This window comes from Dreissena polymorpha, chromosome 1, assembly GCF_020536995.1.
Source record: "Dreissena polymorpha isolate Duluth1 chromosome 1, UMN_Dpol_1.0, whole genome shotgun sequence".
Classification (NCBI taxonomy): Eukaryota; Metazoa; Mollusca; class Bivalvia; order Myida; family Dreissenidae; genus Dreissena; species Dreissena polymorpha.
In genome coordinates, this window is record NC_068355.1 from 185,632,401 (window position 1) to 185,651,468 (window position 19,068).

Consider the following 19,068-nt stretch of genomic DNA (forward strand, 5'->3'; position numbering starts at 1 on the left):
GTAAACAAAGTTGACTTTTTTTCAACAGATGTTGACCGAATATCCGAATATTCGTTCGGAAGGATGACCAAATATTCGAATACCGAAATCGGTATTCGTTGCCATCCCTAATAAAAATATAAACAAACAAGCACATTTGTTAAATTGATACCACACGCCACATGCTTGCAACGCCAAATTCTGTAAACAACTACTGCTTTAGATTCATACATGATACACTTAAATAAAGGTTCAATCAAATCCTAAAAGCAGTTAAAATACCAATATTATAAACATGTATTTTTATGTAAAAAGTGGCCATAACTCCATTATTGACCAATTGTTTGAGTGACAATTTGACCTTTACCATCCTCTTATCAATATGTACACTCATTCCAAGTTTAAATGAAATCTGCACAAGCAGTTCCAAGATTACTCTCCAGACACAATAGTGTGATTATTTTCAAGTAAAAAAGGCCATTACTCTGTTATTTGCAAATGAATTGCAACAGCATTTTACACACATCATTATATTATGATATACACTGTAACTCCAATATAGTGCGGTCCGTTATAACGCTGTGTCCAATATAACGCGGGGGGTCATTGGATCCCGTTTTTTCTCCAACCTTCCATTTCTGATTCAAACCAATGTTATGCATCTTCATGTATTTTCAGAAAATTCAAAGATGGCGGCGATCACAGCCTGCTTGCTTTATCCGTCCGTTTAACCGATTTTAATCGATTTTAATCGATTAGAAGTTAAACGACACGAGAAAGCTAACTGGTGTTAATCTCTTGTGTAATGTCAATAAAGGTCAATAAAGGTGTGAAAACTTGCGAGTCAGTGTTTATTACATGTATTCTCTATCAGAGCGGCTCAGTGCGCTATTTTCAATAAGGTAAGTGCAAGTGGAATAATTATCAAATTAAAGTTATTCAAAACGATTAAAACATTTTTACTTTGATTTGATTGCAGTTTGTCCATATGAAAGGAGCGGCTGTGAAATATACTGCTCACAACTAGTATACTGCGCAGCCAGAGACTCGTGCAAGCAGAGAAAGATGACGGAATATTTCACATTTCATAGCGAATAGATGAATTACCTGTTAATGTTTTGTATGTATCGTGTATTGTATAAACTTTGACAGTGTTATCGTTTATTATATGCTATACATGCTTGATAAATAAAAAGATCTTTGTTTATGTTTAATGTTTCTGTTGTTTCTGTGCGTGTACGAATAATAAATTAATTAATCCTAACGATTTATTTACGTGCTAACGCAGTATACTTAACAGAGATTCACTTTAATTTTTGCCATTTATCAGAAAGTCCACGGAAAGCACGATTTTTACATGACGCGTATGACGCAATAAAACATTTCTTCGTACATGTGTCGTATTGCATTCAATCTAAATTTAAAGTCGCTCGCCCAATTAAAGCTCTGTCCCATAATGCACTGTACTCTTTTTCTGAAAATTGGCGTCGGCATATGGATGTGCTTATGAATCTCATATTTCTCGTCATAAATGTTAAAGATTATTTTTTTCGTAATTGATGTTGTAATTATATTGGATTATCGGATGCATGTGCACATTAGAAAAGCGGTATGTATTACGTTATCGTTCGATTCGGTTTATATGCAAGTATTTTCGGATGACAACAGAGCATGGCAATACACAGGACCTATATTATAGGCTATACTTTACCTGTTTTTATATCCCCCTGCAATAAATTAGCTCAAAACTTATAACGCTGTCCGTTTATAACGCGGTTGCGTGGCTTGGACCCCGTCATCCGCGTTATATTGGAGTTACAGTGTATACACTTATATCAAGTTTCCATGAAATCCGTTCAAGCAATTCTGAGATATTGTTCCGGACGGACAATGCTAAAACTATATCCGTCCACCTATGGCGGTGGATAATAACAAAAAGACAAGAGAAGCTATTTCTTAAATTTTTTATTTATTATTATATCTTACAACAAAACAGTACTGCAAGAATGTTAAGCGAACAAACTATAATAATAACATATTAGATCAACACCATGTATAAGAGAATATGCATAATTTAAAACCCAAACATAATAAAATATAACATTTAACTGCATCATGATTCAAGATGTGAAGATATTGATACTTTATTGCATTATTATGTAAATCATAACAAAATAATCATTTATATACAAAATGAAATCCAAATGTACTGTTTTATCATTATTAAATTATAAATCTTATTGAAACTTCATCTTGTCATTATAAAGGCTACAGTATATGTGTGAATTAAAGTCAATTGTGGTCAAAAACTAGAAAACCTAGTAATGTCTTCAACAATTGGTAACCAATTTTTAGCTCGACTATAATATATAAAATATATATAGTGGAGCTATCCTACTCACCCCGGCGTCGGCGTGAGCGTCTGCGTGAGTGTCTGCGTTAGCATTAGCGTCTGCGTTAGTGTGCAAATGTGAAAGTTTTCGTACTACCCCAAATATTTTCTTTGTCCCTTGACTTATTGCTTTCATATTTTGCATACTTGTTTACCAACATGACCCCAACCTATTAACAATAGCAGACAACTCTATCAAGCATTTTGTCAAAATTATGGCCCCTTTTTCACTTAGAATATGCAGCAAATGTTAAAGTTTTCGTACTACCCCATTTATTTTCATTGTCCCTTGACATATTGCTTTCATATTTTGCATACTTGTTTAACAACATCACCCCAACCTATAAACAAGAGCAGACAACTCTATCAAGCATTTTGTCATAATTATTGCCCCTTTTATACTTAGAATGCATATTATTGATAAAACTATATTAAAGTTTGCGTACTACCCCAAATATTTCCTATATCCTTTGACATATTGCTTTTATATGTTGCATACTTGTTGACCAACATAACCACAACCTATAAACAAGAGCAGACCACTGTTTCAAGCATTTTGGCATAATTATGGCCCCTTTTACTTTTAGATAATTGAACATTTTGCTTAAATTACCATAAGTTCTTTATTTATGATCACATTTTATTATTACTTTGACAAAACAACACTAACCTGAATACCACAATGGATTCCACCCAAACAAGATCCCACGCCCCTACCCATAATCCCTTCCCCCCCCAACCTACCCCCCCCCCCAATTTTTTTTTTTTATGTTTTTTTAAACATCATCTAATAAATTTCCACACCTCACATTATCGCCCCCCTCTCACCTTCACCCCCTCTACCCCCCCCCCCCCCCGATTTTGTTTGAAAGATTGTCTAATAAATGACCACACCCCACATTATACCCCCTCTCAACCCTGCGCCCCCCCCCCCCCCAAAAAAAAATAAATATATTTTTTCCTTTTTTTATTTTTGAAAGATCGTCTAATAAATTATTGAATATGGACAATTTCCCCATGATGGGTTACGTTATACTGTCAAGCACTCGAATAATGGAGCGCGCTGTCCTCTGACAGCTCTTGTTCAAATCTTATTTAATCGAGCTATACAAACATTTGAAAAAAAACAAGACTCAACACAATAAGAGTTGGAACATTTTTTATCCTATGATTCATGATTTCAACGTAGTGTTTGGTATTTAATAAAGAATATAAATACAATGTAGATACAGGTATGAATTTTTGCAAAAACCTGCTTATCTTTTAGGTGCACTTTTTGCTCTAACAGGTGGTCTACTTAGTACATGTATGTAGTGAACAAAATGGATTTCTTTACAAATAATTTTACTTACAAAAATCAGATTCATTATCTCATTCATTTTTGTTTTTGTATATTCACAGCTGATGTACTGGAGACAGATTGGTCAGCCAGTGAAAGATGTTCTGTTGGTATTGAGAATAAATGGAATTCTAGCCAGACACAGGACATCTACTTACCTGTCCATGTGGAAGTGAGTGTAGTTGTTATAGTTTCTGTTGAGCAGCAGAATTAATAATTGAACTTAAATCAGATCCTAGAAATCTACTGACAAGATCCAGTGTCTAGGTGACATTGACTGGTTGGAATAGTAGTCTAGTGAGTAGTGGTAACAGAACTAAATCAAGACACTAGACATGTACGGACCTCCATCATGTCTTGGTGGAAGTGACTGCGGCTGGAATAGTTGTCAAGTGAGCAGCAGGAATTGAACTCAAGTCAGCAACTGGACCTGTACTTACCTCCAACTTGTTGAGGTGGAAGTGACTGCGGCTGGGATAGTTGTCAAGTCAAGAATTACCAGCCAAGTCTTGGCAGGTAAGATAAACTATATTTCAATAACAGCCACAGCCTCAGTGGCATGCAGCCGAATCACAGATTGCGTGCTTAACTATGGTTTAAGTTCTAAGGTATGGGATATTGTGATCTGTCATTGTCTGCTGTCAAATGTGTGTTGCCTGTCATTTCAAGTACCACTTTTGGCTTTTGACATCTTCCTTTAAACCATAGGAAAATTTGGACATGTCTATGCAGTCCTTACCCAATTGAGAAGAAATCCCTATTTGATACTGTGTGTTGAAAATTTGTGTTGAACATTGAAGTTTAAGACAATTATTTATTAATTCCAGATAAAAGTAAGTTGTTCTAAGCAATTCATTATCAAGCCTGTTATTTATCACCAGTATTAATGTGGTCAAATTATTTTAAATGAGTATTTCATAAATTCCATATATTTACCTCAAACATCATGTTTATGACTTTAGTTCATGTCTAAAAGTATATTCAGTATGTATTTCAGTTTAATAAAGACACTAAGAACTTCTACAATTCCATGAAGTGAAATTAAGTAATAATTCCTGGACAAACAGAGAAGTTTGGTAAAAAATTTAATTTTGAGTTATCTCCCTTGGACTGGCATTACTCGTATATGTCACTTCCATTTCCAAATGTAGCATGATCCAACAAGGGAGGTCACATTTTGGTTGTTTACAAATAGTGGTTCTTTATTACTTCACTTTACATGAGTCTAACTAACTTTTAAGAGCTCTTTTCTAGTTGGATTAAACAGTCTGAAATCACCCACTCCAGAAAGTCGAAACACTTATCTGACAGAACATTCAATTTCATGCTGCATGCAAGCTATTTACATCACAAAAATTGTGAACCAAAAAGATTGGAATATTTGTTTTCACTGTTATAGACAGTGTTCCTTTGAAATCAACGTGCTATTGCTTGAAAATCATTTATTTATTGGTATACACAAGAAATGTCATTATGTGGTAGAATATTTGCAGAAATAAGAATTTTAAAAACATTTTATGCCTGTCAACATTTTCCGATTGGTTTCGGAAGTTGCCGATCGTATTTATATACACTGTATTGATAGACATAGGCCAAAGGACAGAATATCCTTCATATTTCAAGTGTGTCGGCCTTGATATTGTCACTTTACTAAATGAGAAGCAAAATCATACATGTATCAACCCGTTATAGTCAGTAACATTAAAATATTTGGGTGCAGTCATTTGTTTTTTGTAAACCGCGACATGCTGTTTTTCAGAAAAATGACGATCGGTAATTTTCGTAACCATTGGACATTTCACATCACATAAATCTTTTCAACAGATCTTCGTAAGCAAAAAAAATAAATTATTCTTTATCAATCAAACAAAATTCAAAGGTTATTTTTTAACCTAGCTGTTTATTGACAAATTGGATATCTTAAGACGTAATGAAACACACAAGAGCTTTAACCCTTTGCATGCTGGGAAATTTGTTTTCTGCTAAAATGTTGTCTGCTGAATTTCTAAAATTAGCATTTTCTTCGATTTTTTTTCAAAGAATACTATCATAATAATAAACAGTTTGGATCCTGATGAGACGCCACACTCTGTGGTGTCTCATCTGGATCCAAACTGTTTGCAAAGGCCTTTAAAATTCGGTTCCCGCACTGAAAGGGTTAACACCTTACTGGTCAGGCCTGTAATGTTCAGTCTTTCTCTTTCAAGCTCGCATAAAGGCTTCAGAGCAATTTATGCCTCAAACAGACACTTATTGTTATGGCCCCATAATTTTTTTTTTAATATTTACATATTTTCCACATTTTTACATCAAAAGCAACATGCCTCTTCGGTAAGCTCTCGATTCATTAATATCATCCTTTTAATCAGTGACATTTTAATATCTTAGCAACCATTATGAAATTTGTCACCTGTTTATTGTTAATGGCCGTACCATGTTGTCGACACCAAGGGTTTCAAATAACCAGTGCTCAATGTCATTAAAATGCACTTTTGTGTCATACGGAATACATTAGTGCGCTTGCTGGTGATATATTTGTCAATATTACACCTCAGAGATATTGGTCCTTCTATATCTATATGACCGGTTTCAGTCTGTAAAATGCGATCGAAAAACCTTAGAGCATATGGACCTGTCACTATTTTTTTGTATATGGACCTTCGGGGTTACACACCGCTATTTGTGCACTGTGTTGACGCGTCATTGAACAGCATTGACACTATTTCAGCTTTAACAAGAGTACAAAAAAAAACTTAATTTAGAATAAACGACACGCTAACCTCAATGCCAACGTTAACATTAATACTATGTTTAAAACAATAAAGTCGAAACAATATTCACTTCCATTTTCTATTCTTCCATCCCTTTATCGAAACCCATTTTAAATCACACTATTTTATTGTATTCCTATCGAAGTTTACATAATGTATGATAAACACACAATCCAAAATACGTTTTGCATTCGTTTGATGCCTTAAACAAATAACTAACTGTTAACAAAATAGCACGTCCGACATGTCCTAAACATCCAGAGCATTTAGCTCCAACTGGAATGTTTCGTCAAAGAAACTACGTCACACAATTTACGTCATCGTTTGCGCATTCAGTTGCATGAAAAATAAAACTACGGAAAGCCGGTTTAACACTGTACAGTGATACAGGGGATACTCTTCGGTGTAATATTAGAAATAGTAAACTCCACTTCGGTCCCAATGGCATTATAGTGACCAGCCAGACAGCCAAAAACTGTATATGGACCTCAGCCTACGGCTTCGGTCCATATAGGGTTTGTGGCTGCCTGGCTGGTCACTATAATGCCATAGGGACCTCAGTGGGATTTACTATTTCTTAAATATCACACCTTCTGAATTCTTATTCAGTCCCATTATCAATCGTCCTATTAGAGCACGTTTCCGATAGTTTCTTGTGGTGAAAAATGATAAATCAAAATATCAAATTAAGCAGGATAAATTAGTTACATTCAAAAGGTCTTCATCTCTCTACAAAGTTTTATATTACTGAACCATAATTCAAACTTTTGAAGAACTTCAAGCTGACAAGGATGCTCAGCTTACAACTATCAATTAAAAACCTATTGCATCAAAAGCCAAAAGCTTAATTAAAAAAAGAAAAGAAATGTATATAGTTCTGTTATAAAAGTAGTTGATAAGAACAATAATTTGTCACCAGAAGTAGTCTTGGAATTGAAGCATGTAAGAAATTTGTTGATTTGTGTTCATACAAAAATGATGACACTTCAATAGAATTTTTGTTTTCTGTTAACCGTTTCCCCCATAAGAAGCAAAGTGAAAATGGATTTTGCAAACAGCATTAAACCAGAACAGCCTGCGAGTAACTTGCAGTCTGTTCAGGTTTTATGCTGTTTGCTGTTCATTAACTAAGGGTTGGAAATGTAGCCTTTAAGAAACTTGAATCTAGTAAGAAAGGTCTTCAATTAAATTTAACTTTCTATGGGACTACAAATGCGTCAAAATACGTATCTAAATGGTAAAGGGGCACTTTTTCAACTCATCTATAATTCAAAGTTGTGTCCACACATAGCGAGCTGTTATGGATGCACCAACAGTACTGCTGAACAAATAGAATCATCAATTTGTCTTACTCTAGAAACTATAAAGTTCTGAAATCTGAGCTCGAAAGTCCATATAGCTACCATACCGGTTATGCATAAAGAACCACCTCTCAAAACTTTTCATAAAATTAAACTTTGCTGAGATTGTTTATAATTGACATCTTACTATCCACAATTCAAACAAATACATTGACATGTGTTTAATAGATAATACCAATTTGTTACTTAATAGTCTTATAGTTTCTGCCCACAAGTCAGCTGGTGATGCTGCTTGACTATAAATCAAGTCAGCATAGTCTATTGTATCAAATGTTGTAGTATATTTTCAGTCACACAAAGTATTTTTCAGCATAGCTGTCTAATCCAGCTTTACATCTTAGCTGTCCTTTGTAAGCTAGGTAACAATCAACTTGAATATAAAATTCCAGAGTACTTTTAACCCTTTGCATGCTGGGAAATTTGTCGTCTGCTAAAATGTCGTCTGCTGAATTTATCAAAATAGCATTTTTTTTATTTTTTTTAAAGAATACTATCAGAATAGCAAACAGTTCGGATCCTGATGAGACGCCATGTTCTGTGGCGTCGCATCTGGATCCAAACTGTTTGCAAAGGCCTTCAAAATTCGGTTCCAGCACTGAAAGAGTTAAGTAGTACCTGAGCCAACAAGGACCAATCAAGGGCAAGTTCTCTGTCCACGGAGCAAATCTTTTTCTACTTTTTGTTTTGTGAAATTATTCATACTGTTGATGTCTTTTTGGATTTTCAAATTATTTTAAGGGAGGAATACCAAAACCAACAACAACAAAAAAATAATTAGGTCGTACTATGTATAAGTACCAACTTCCCATGTAGTACTTACAGCAATACCAAGAAGTAACATCTTGTATCTAAATCAGTTTCCTGAAAATAAGATAGCTGTGATCTATAGATAGCTTGTGAATGGGAGAGATGGGGAAATGAACAGTTATTATCTCATGAAGCCAATTAACGATAGCTTGTTATGAGCTAACAGGAGGATAAATTGGGTAATCACTTGGCAGAAATGGAATGGGAAGAATACCTCCAATTTGGAGAAATAGGCAAATTATCATTCTGTAAGAAATGGCTTATTATCATTCTGTTAATAAATGGGAGCTTCTCTGTTTGCTGTGTAACCTAATTAGACAACCCTGTTAGAGACCGGTTGGAATGGTAATAATGCTATTAGTCAGGTGTAACTTGCATTTTTTCCTCAGAATCATTCATCATTCTCATCAAAGGTACAGTTACCCAATTGTCACTGGTAATGGGTGTTGGTTGGGTATGTATGGTTTGCACAAAAAACAACATATAACTAACTAAAAATGGTCTATATTGTTTCAACTTGATTTCCCTTTTAAAAGTATAATTGAAGTTGCTAGAACTATTAACCCATTTATGCCTAGCGTCTAGAAAAAAAGACCTTGGCAAACAGTGTAGACCCAGATGAGACGCCACATGATGGCATCATCATGCGGCGTCTCATCAGGGTCTGCCCTGTTTGCTTAAAGGAATTTCTCTAAGAAATATTCTAAATATAGAAATAAATATACTAGACATCCCTAATTTTGGAAATAAATTGATCCAATTTAGAAGGATGGGAGAGTCCACTAGGCATAAATGGGTTAAACAAGCTTAATAATATCATGGTTGATACTGTGTCTGCTCAACAATCTGAAGGTTTCCACACATTGGAAAGATCTTCTCTATGTAAACCACCCTCGAAGAAAAAGGAAATTAAGGCATTTGCATAAGGTGTCATCCCAGATCAGCCTGTGCAGTCTGCAAAGGCAAATCAGGGACAACACTTTAAGCCATAACTGGCTTATTGCAAAGAAGAGACTTAATTCAAACGTAAATAATATAAAGGTAAAGTGTCGTCCCTGATTAGCCTTTGTGGACTGTGCAATGAGGCTAATCTGGAACGACACTTTACAAACATGCGTTAAGCCCAGATTTCGTAGAATGTGTCTCATTTATACCACTTACTTATCCTCTTATCCTACCAAGGATTAAGAATTTTTGAAAAATAAAGCAAACAATTAATCTCAAGAAACTCAGGAGAGAAATTTGTGTTCTTATCCAATTCTTAATAACATAACACCAAATATAAATATTTTTTATTTCATTTATGAGCTTTTGGCTTTCGATGCATTAGAGTTTAAATAAATAGTTATAAGCTAAGCTTCCTTATCAAGTTTCCTAATAGTTAAAAAAACAACTGCTGAAACGCTGATCTTACACTGGGATTAGATTGAAGAACAGTGCACCGAGAATGAACATTTAGATAGCACATGTTTAAGGGACTTCCTAATATACATAAAACATGTATTTAAAGTACAACTAGTGTATTATTTGAGTAACCCCATGTTCTTCGCTTCTCCTTCTGCTCCTATGTTTGTCACATAACCAATATACAATATAATTGACTAACATCAGCCCCATATACATCTCACATACACAAATGTAGTTTTTTCAAGGGCATTTTGTTAGTAGGCATTTTCTTGAATGACTTTATGTATAGGTACACAAAGTCAAGAACAATTAGAATTATATACTAACATACAAATGCATCAAATCATGCTTATGACATAATGCTAATGTCAACATAATAACAAGCTTTCTTTTTTTCAATACGCTATTATAACCAATTTAAGATAGGGGTTATAAAGACTAAAAGCCAATTTTATGACTTGGTATGCATTTAATTGATAAATGTAAAGGTCTCTAGGGAAAACCTGACTTCATGCATGTGGGTAAAATAATTGTCATAGATCAGACTGTGCAGTTTACACAGGTTAATTTGGAACAACACTTTCCACCTATACTAAATTTTCATTTAGAAACAAGATGTGTTAGTGAAACACTATGTCCCCCCATATAATTGACCTTTGACCTTGAAGGATGACCTTGACCTGTCACCACTCAAAATGTGCAGCTCCATGAGATACACATGTATGCCAAATATCAAGTTGCTATATTCAATATTGCAAAAGTTATGGCCAATGTTAAAGTTTGATGCAAACAAACCAACAGACAGACATGGAAAAAACAATATGTTCCCATGATAGACTGGGAAACATGAAAACATCAATTTGATGAAAAAAATCCATAAAAGCCGAAAGTGTCATCCTTGATTAAGATAAGCAGACAGGACAGGCTAACCTGGAACTAAAATTGAGTCGTGTTCTGAGAAAATTTGGCCTAATGCATGTGCGCAAAGTGTCATCCCAGATTAGCCTGTGCAGTCCGCAGGGACAACAATTTCCGCTTTTATGGTATTTTTAGTTTCAAGGAAGTCCCTCCTTACTGAAAAACAAGTTTAGGCTGAAAGTGTCATCCCAGATGAACCTGTGTGGACTGCACAGGCTAATCTGGGGCGACACTTTACGCACATGCATTATGCCCAGATTTCTCAGAACACAACTTAATTTATCACATGTATTTAGTTTGCTTATCAATTTAGTAACATTTGTTTCACATGTAATACAATACTCTTACTAAAGGCAGAAGGGTCAACCATAGACCCCTAACCCCTTAAATCCCTTGAAATTCCTTTGATGCCCACTTTGGTATCTATCTGTTCAATGACTGTTAATGCATTAATTACATCCATTTGTGATCAAGTAATCCTATACCACAATAATCTACAGAACTGTCAATACTACTGATACCTCTGTCAACAAAATAATCAGGCCCTGATTAGATTCCAGATACTGATGATAAGAAAATCATAAAATTATTTACAAATACATGTGTGAAGATATGATTCAGTGCATCCTTTCATATTGCAGGTAAGATTCTGCATTGCACTCACTAAATTTTCACATCTTTCAATATTCATTTGAGCCTTTAAATGGGAAAATGGGGCTTAATGCACTTTCGTAAAGTAAAACTGTCGTCCCAGATTAGCCTGTGCATTCAATCAGGGACGACACTTTCTGCCTTGAGTGGATTATCCATAAGAAGCAACTTCCTTTAAACAAATAATACCATAAAAGCTGCATGTTTTGTCCCTGATTAGCCTGTGCGAACTCATTAACAGGCTATAAATCTGAGGCAATGCGTTACACATGTACATTAAGCCCTATTTTCCCAAAGCACAGCTTATTTATTTCTGATTTTTTTTTTATATAGTTTTTCATATATGTGCAAAATGACATTGAGCATGGGATACTAATTTCAGTGTCCACACATGCAAGCCACATGATTTCTTTTACAACAAGAACTGCAACTCCATATCTTCAAGAACATTTTCATACTGGAAAAGGGCTACGGGCAAAGGGCATTAACTCCATAAAACAATGCTTCTATTGCACAGAACTCTTCCTCAAAACTAGTTGAACCATGTATGAAGTTTGAAGTTGGTAACTTGACTTATTTATGCCTAGCGTCTACAAAAAAGGACTTGGCAAACAGTGTAGATCCAGATGAGACACTGCATGATGCGGCATCTCATCTGGGTCTGCGCTGTTTGCTTAAAGACAATTCTGTAAGATATATTCTAAATAAAAAAAAAATGCTAGACATCCCTAATTTTGAAAATAAATTGATCCAATGTTGAAGGATGGGAGAGTCCACTAGGCATAAATGGGTTAAATACATTCAAAATTATGCCCCAGACTAAAGTAAACAAGACACACTTGTGGTCAGACAAAGAGACCAGTTGATTAACCCATTTATGCCTAGTTGACTCTCCCATCCTTCTAAATTGGATCAATTTATTGCCAAAATTAGGGATGTCTAGTATATTTATTTCTATATTTAAAATATTTCTCACAGAAATTCCTTTAAGCAAACAGCGCAGACCCAGATGAGACGCCGCATCATGCGGTGTCTCGTCTGGGTTTACCCTGTTTGCCAAGGCCTTTTTTCTAGACGCTAGGCATTATGGGTTAAAGAATATCCCTGATATGTGTGGTAAATGTTATTAACATCCCCTTGCATATTACATAAAACCATTCTTGGCCTTAAATAAAGGTCGACTATTATCAATATGGCAAATAAACAGTTTTTTGTTACAAAGGAAATTGTTATTCACTGGCTAGATCGTTAATAGATTTTAAAATAGTATTCAATACTGGTGAAATGTATGCCGAAAAAATATGCTTGCACTTAAAAAATAAATTTTGGCTTGATGTTTTGAAAAAGTATATATTGTATTTTGAAAAGCTGCTAATATTGAATTGTGATGATATTCTGGATATGCCTCTTTTTTATAATCATAATTTTAAAATTAGCAATAGCTATATCTATATCAAATGTCTATATGAAAGAGGTATTCCCTTTGTGAGAGACATAATGGTAGAAAGAAACTGCTTTATTTCCAAAGAATCTTTGGATACACAAGTTGGAACAAACGTAAACTTTTTTATTGTACAAAGGATTAATAAACATAATAAAGAAATACATTGACAATTTTGAAGACCTGCCAAATTTTGACAAAAACACTCAAGGACCTATATTACCAACTTACATAAAAAAATAGTAGCCAGCCCTAAAGAAGAGAAACATATTTATAAAACATTTAGATTAAAAACAATGACATTCCAGCTTGTGATACTAACTGGAATTCAACATTTTTAAATATTGAATGGAAAAAAGTATATGCACTTGTATTCAATATAACTAAAGAAACTTATATCAGATGGCTCCAGTTCAGAATAGTCCACAGAATATTGGGGACAAAATCCCTTATGTTCAAAATGACAATTGTGGCTAATAATGTATGTACATTCTGTCATTTGAAAGTTGAAAATATAATGCACTTGTTCTGGTACTATCCACATACCCAGGAAATTATTGAATTTGTTGTTGATATTGCTCGTAGAAGTTGACCAAGCATACATATTCACATTACATGTCAGGATCAAGTACTTGGAATTATTAATCCAAAAATGAAAGATTTAAATATAGTATGCCTAGAGCTTAAACGGTATATCTTTTATTGTCAAAGAAAAAACCCAGAATTCCTTCAAACTACGGACTTGTTATCAGTATGAAACAAACTTTTGAAATTTACAGAAATACAATTAGATCAGAAGAAGAATTAAAAATATGGTCTCTGGTTAAATATTTACTGACATCTCATATAATGACATAACCAATCATAACTCATAATATAAATAATGCTTATAACATATATATTTGTTGTCATTGTTGTAAACTCTGAATTATCATTTTTACGTATACAATGCAATTCAGCACTTTCTGTTTTATTCTCATATGTGCAATATTTTATGTTAATTGATATACATACTTATATTCAACATTAATTTAGTTTGTATTGTATAATGTGATATGAATGTATGTTGAATGTACTACAATTATATTTATTATATTACATTTATGTACCCATCAAAATGCTGTACATGAAATACTTTGTGTTATGTTTTTTGTATGCCCCCCTTTGAAGAGAAGGGGGTATATTGTTTTGCACATGTCGGTAGGTCGGTAGGTCCGTCCACCAAATGGTTTCCGGATGATAACTCAAGAACGCTTATGCCTAGGATCATGAAACTTCAAAGGTACATTGCTCATGACTGGCAGATGACCCCTATTGATTTTGAGGTCACTAGATCAAAGGTCAAGGTCACAGTGACTCCAAATAGTAAAACGGTTTCCGGATGATAACTCAAGAACGCTTACACCTAGGATCATGAAACTTCATAGGTACATTGAACATGACTCGCAGATAACCCCTATTGATTTTCAGGTCACTAGGTCAAAGGTCAAGGTCACAGTGACTCGAAACAGAAAAATGGTTTCTGGATGATAACTCAAGAATGCTTACGCCTAGGATCATGAAACTTCATAGGTACATTGATCATGACTGGCAAATGACCCCTATTGATGTTCAGTTCACTAGGTCAAAGGTCAAGGTCACAGTGACAAAAAACATATTCACACAATGGCTGCCACTACAACTGACAGCCCATATGAGGGGCATGCATGTTTTACTAACAGCCCTTGTTTTTGTTGTAAAATACTTGAAATATAACACAATTATAAAAAAAAAAAGTTTTTTGTTACATATTATAACATAAATTTAAAATGCAAACCTAATATGCTGTCATAGCACTTAGGCCAAATTTACAAGCAAACACATTTTCTTTTGAAATTGTTTTGGAAAAGATCAAAATAGCAACTACTATTCACAAGGTGCAAATTAACACAACAGGTATATCATTTTGATTAGACAGAACTGCAACAGTTTACTAATAGATTCATGTTGCAGAGTTCAATTGGCCTTGTATTTACTAAACCTATTAACCCATTTATGCCTCAAGCGTCTAAAAAAAGGCCTTGGCAAACAGTGTAGACCCAGATGAGACGCTGCATGATGCGGCGTCTCATCAGGGTCTGCGCTGTTTGCTTATAGGAATTTCTGTAAGAAATATTCTAAATATAGAAATAAATATACTAGACATCCATAATTTTGAAAATAAATTGATCCAATTTAGAAGGTTGGGAGAGTCCACTAGGCATAAATGGGTTAAGTTTCCTGTAAGGATCTTCAGACAATGTGCGGTCTGACCCTCTGCTCTCTGGAGTGCTTTATTTAAGCTTTCCTCATACAATGATTGAAACACTGATAAACACTATTACATAAAATGCAACTATCAAAAAGAACAAAAAATGAAGAAACAAACAAACATAATGCCTTTGATACAACAGTAAACCTAAAAAAACAATATTATTTCAGTCAGTCTCAAAACAGTTACAAAAAACATCCATCATACTTATGCATAACAGCAGACCAACCATTCTAATAAAAATTGTTTTCTAATCTGAAGCCCTAGAATATTAGCGTCGCCATCTGTTGTTAGTAATTCCTGTTCCATCATCAGTAACAGTGCAGGGGCCATACAAGTCCTCATTTTAATTTGCTCCAAGCTGATTATCAGTGAATTTAATTGACCACAAGTGGGCCAGACAAAATGACATGCCTCTAGGCACATGGAACAAGAAGAAGCCATCAAAGGCACACAGAACACATCATCTACAACCTTCTTGCACTGAGCTTGGTAACAGCCCTAGTGCTGAGCCCTGATAATTGAAAATTTACATCTCACACAGGAAGTTTATGAAGAGGAAGGTAATGCACTTTTCATGTCAAAAGATCCTACTGATAGGCCCATACTGGCTGGGTATCTCATTAATTCACCAGCTGTTTATTTAAACTTGGCACGGATATACATGGTTCTAGCTATTAAACCTGGCTCTGGGAAAACGGGGCTTAAACCCTTTCAGTGCGGGGAACCGAATTTTGAAGGCCTTTGCAAACAGTTTGGATCCAGATGAGACGCCACAGAACGTGGCGTCTCATCAGGATCCAAACTGTTTGCTACTCTGATAGTATTCTTTGAAAAAAATCAAAGAAAATGCTAATTTTAGAAATTCAGCAGACGACATTTTTGCAGATGACAAATTTCCCAGCATGCAAAGGGTTAAACCTGGCTCTGGGAAAACGGGGCATCATGCTTGCCTATGTTCAAGATGGGTCAGTAATTAGCCTGTGCAGTCCACAAAGGCAATTCAGGGACTACACTTCCCGTCTAGGGTGGGTTCTTGTTTAGAAGAAACTTCATTTAAAAGAAAAATACCATTAAAGCGGAAAAGATTCTCCCAGATTAGCCGGTGCAGACTTCACAGGCTAATCTGGTACAATACTGTACTCAAATGCACTTTTTTTATAGAGCACAGCTTAATTCTTTGTTACAAGCTATGTTGAGCTAATGATTTTGCACATTATTTATTTTGTTTTGCACAATTTTGCTGATTATTATATTATGTAACTTCTTTAAAAGTTCTTTTGGTTTTGATGTTTACATAGAGCTATTATATGTTTTGTAAAATGTTGTGTTTATTCATTAAATATGGTCATTTAATGGAGAAAATACCATGATACTTATGTTCATAGATCTTTGTTCTTTTTCTTTTTGATCATCAAATGAAGTTAAATTATGCTTGTATATGCAGAAAATGTTTATTGCACATAAATTATAATCTTCCCAGTATGACAGTCTCCAGTTTGGTTGTATTTAACAATTGATCAGAGAACATGACTTCCCTTGAAAACAATATACAACTTTCTATATTTAACATGGTCTAGAGATGATACAAGATCATTTAGCATGAAAACTGAGCAATATTTCATTTTCAAAGAGAAATTAACATCATTGATAAAGACTAAAGAGCTAGAAGCCCGCTTTTGTAGTCTGCTCTAATTCTTTAATGTGGTTGCTGGGTTTTACACTAATAAGATTTTAATTGCCATGGTGATAGGCAAATAGATATCAAAGCGCCGAAGGCACTGAAGATGTTCGCTATTGCATAATTTAACACGCAATTCATTTTTGAAAATCAATCGCAAGTTTGAAATGAACACACGCCATTCAACTTTATAAAGTGTGTGTCATAGCGCACGGGTCGAGTTTTGTGTGCACTTTTTATCATCCTTATTATTTCATAGAAATAACTAAGACAAAATAAAAACAACATGCTTTTTGGAAGTTCTGAAAGCATAGAAAGTATGATGAAAATGGTAATGATAACTTAATATAAAGAAAATTTGCAGTCACCATCATATTAAAGGAATACTTTTTTCTAATATCAAATGACTATCTCACCAAGAATATAAATTCATAATGAAAGTTCAGTGTACAAAACTTTTGATTTTTGACACCATATACAAATTCAAAATATACAATAATCTTCGTATCTTGTATATGGAGGAATAAAAGTATATAAACATTGCTGTTTATGCTTTACATGTTACCCGAGCAGTTCACACGGTGTCAACAACGCTAACATAAACATAGGTATAGAGCACTAATGCGCTTGTAGGCGTAGCTGTTTCAGTTTTCATCTTAGTGACTTTTACATAACGCCAACAGACACGCATGAATATTTTCGAATATTTAATAAGCTGATTCGAGATACAACCTCTGAATTTTTGCTACATCACTGCGTATGTGCTCAATTCAAAGGATGTAGCACTGTTCAGTGAAAGGAATTCGGGACTACTCTCTGTATGCTCAAACGACACAAATTGTGGCCCTGTTACAATTACGCGTTACAATCCATCTCGCAGAATTTCACTTTCGCCTCCAAGATGAGAAAACAATCATTAGCAAAATAGTATAGTGTCACGATAAGAGAAAATCGTTAAATTATCATACCACAATGTTTGCAGTACTTGGTCAGCACGTCTGGAAATCATTCCTTAATGTGTGGATAGGCTGCCATTATTAACAAGTTTGCTATTTTCAATTCAATTTTGTATCAAAAAGCATTGTTCTTAAATGTGGCATTTTCAATTTGCAATGAGATTTGTAATGACCCTTGTCATGCGAAAATGGGTCTTATTCCATATGCGCCCATCATATAAATAGCCCACTCAGCTATCCCTCCTTCTGGTAAGGAGAAACATAACATATTGAGTGATTTTAAAGCGAAAAGCATCGCCTGGGCCTGACTGCGCAAAAGCACATGTTGGGTTTAACAAACGCTTGCCGAAACGCATAAGACCCATTTTCGCATGACGGCGCTAGTGACGTGTGATTTAATTGTGTCGAAAGAAAACTGCGTTTAAATCAAATATAAACATACGGTATATTTCGATAGTGAAGAAAGATACTCATAACAAGGCATATGAGGACACAATTATGAAGTGCTCTCCCGTAGTATATTTTTTATTTTAACTCACACTAATGTGTGGTTTGACAATGCTAACACACATTTCATGCAGTGAATATGCAGCTTACAAGTGAAAAACACAACACAATAGTTTAACTTTTGTTTAATTGTATTTAATTATTTAGAAAAGTAAATTGCTAACTTTATTTCAAGTCAGCGTATACGCCGACTACATTTTTAAAAGACATTTATTGTTATAAATATATTTAATATAATATATTAAGTTGTTTTCGGTTTTAGCGATTAAAAAGCATTTTCGAGGTTGCCTATAGTATGCCTGTAGCAATTGATGAGCTCATATCCAACTGTCTATGTATTGAGAACTGTGAATATAAACAAGCTTAACCTTCTACTAACCTTCTACTATTGCATTCGTATTATCATTATAAATTGTTTGTTATATTCGGGTTTAGCAATTATGAAACTTTTTTTTTGTCTATCGTATCGCTGAAGTTATTGTTGAACTTATGTTCAACGTTTTATAAATTGAGAATATAAATAAGCATCAACTTTTTCCCAAATCTCTCAATTTACGACCTGTACTAC

General features: G+C 34.5%; 1 protein-coding gene and 1 long non-coding RNA gene across 2 annotated transcripts in view; both read left to right on the plus strand.

Moving 5' to 3' along the window:
• LOC127864234 (uncharacterized) overlaps positions 1-19,068 on the plus strand; it is a 210,584-nt gene that overhangs the window by 65,372 nt on the left and 126,144 nt on the right. The window lies entirely within an intron of this gene.
• The window catches only part of LOC127864273 (uncharacterized), a 122,821-nt gene that overhangs the window by 11,985 nt on the left and 91,768 nt on the right, over positions 1-19,068 (plus strand). Inside the window, exon 2 of the long non-coding RNA XR_008041668.1 lies at positions 3,773-4,226. This is a non-coding gene — a long non-coding RNA (uncharacterized LOC127864273). The remainder of the gene's footprint in view (positions 1-3,772; positions 4,227-19,068) is intronic.